Source organism: Calidris pugnax, unplaced genomic scaffold (assembly GCF_001431845.1).
Source record: "Calidris pugnax isolate Ruff unplaced genomic scaffold, ASM143184v1 scaffold220, whole genome shotgun sequence".
NCBI lineage: Eukaryota > Metazoa > Chordata > Aves > Charadriiformes > Scolopacidae > Calidris > Calidris pugnax.
This window is the reverse complement of record NW_015090963.1, coordinates 1,106,086-1,107,607: the sequence shown is the minus strand read 5'-3', so window position 1 is coordinate 1,107,607 and position 1,522 is coordinate 1,106,086. Positions and strand designations below refer to the sequence as shown.

Here is a 1,522-nt window from a genome sequence, read left to right as displayed (position 1 = left end):
CCTCCAGCAGCCCCCTCCCCTATAAGGAGGCCAGGCAGCGGCTGTGTGGGGAGCAGAGCCCCCGACGCAGCAGATGGGGTCTGTAAGGTGAGGCTCCCCCAGGTGTGTTTGCCTTGGCCGGGGCTCAGGCCCATCTAATTACAGCTATAGAAAACATATTAAAAAAAAAAACCAAAAAAAAAAAAAAAAAAAAAAAAAAAAAAAAAAAAAAAAAAAAAAAAAAAAAAACGAGGGGGGAAAAATAATCCTCTCCCCGGCGCTGGGGCCCAGGGTTTGGCCGGGGTTTCTCGGCAGGCCAAGCGCAGGCGATACAGGCTCTGCTGGCAGCAGCCCGGGGAGGGAGGGGTGTTTGTGGATATTAAAATGCAGTCGTAAAGGAGAATAAAAGGGCAGCCTTGTTTCAGGAACGAGTCTCCCAGGCTTTCCCCTCTCCCGGCATGCTCGGCACCTGGCCGGCAGCACCAGCAGCTCCCCCTTTCCCCAGCCCCTCCTTGGCCACCCCTGGCTCACCCAAGGACTGGGGTGCTGCCAGCGAGACCCCCAACCCTCAGGGGGTGAAGCCCAACAACCTCGGGTGGGAGTAGATTTGGGAAGCCACCCCCCCCCCCCCACCCCGCCCCTGCAACCCCCTGCACTGGGTTAAAATTACAGCTGTGGCGCTTCTGGAAAACTCTCCCCTGCACATCCCTTCCTCCACGCCCCCGCAGCTCCCTGCCTTCCCCAGGCAAGGCTGCCCGGCCCCAGCTGCTTGGTGGCAGCCACATGGCAGCACCACCGGTATTTTGCTGCCTGGCCTCCCCCCCTGCCTCCCCAACGGAGTCAGAACAAGCCGGGCAACTTTTCGGCTGGGGTTTAAAATGAGCCCCTGGCACCCAAACCCCTCCGTGCTTGTGCAGAGCAAGGGGATGTGGTGAGGCTCCAGGTGGCTCCCTGGCACCTCGAGGTCTCCCCCCATCCCCAAGGACCCGCAAACCTCTGCAGAAGCCCACTCCCTGGGACACCTCCTCAAATCCAACCCCAACACTGGATTTTGCCTCCCTGCAGCATCCCCTCTGCCTCTGTGCTGCCATGCCCAGCTCCAAAAAGTCACACCGGGAGGTTGGGGGAGAAGCTGCAGGCAAAGGTGGATCTGTCCTGGCTCCACTTGCTTGGCTGCAGATGGCCAGCGCACATCTGGCTTCACCGCTGCCCTCCGTCCCCTCCCCAGAGCAGTGAGGAGGTGGACGGCAGGCTGTGAGCCCTGAAGCCCCGCCATCCATCCCTCCCTCCCTCCATCCATCCATCCTTCTGCCTTTTTCCCTGCCAGCATCCCAAAAGCCCAGGCTCACCCGGTCCCCGGTCCCCTTGGCGTGTGGGGACCCCTGGCACACGCCATCACCAGCCACAGCCCAAATGACTAACACCCCGGCAAGCGAGCCGGGTGCCGCTGGGGCGAGCAGCGCCCGTCCCTTGGCTGTGCTCCCTCCCCATGGTGGTGAAATCACGTCTGGAGAAAGCATGGGTCGTGTGTCCCGCCCCCCCA

At 61.1% G+C, this 1,522-nt stretch overlaps 1 protein-coding gene across 3 annotated transcripts in view; it reads right to left on the bottom strand.

Moving 5' to 3' along the window:
- Positions 1-1,522, bottom strand: part of IL11RA (interleukin 11 receptor, alpha) — a 25,412-nt gene that overhangs the window by 15,656 nt on the left and 8,234 nt on the right. The window contains exon 1 of one of the 3 annotated variants that reach the window (XM_014952470.1): positions 1,329-1,349. The exons of the other annotated variants lie outside the window; for them this stretch is intronic. The gene's annotated coding sequence lies outside the window, so the exon portion shown is untranslated. Of the gene's footprint in view, positions 1-1,328; positions 1,350-1,522 lie in introns of those variants that run through there. 3 annotated transcript variants of the gene reach the window in all.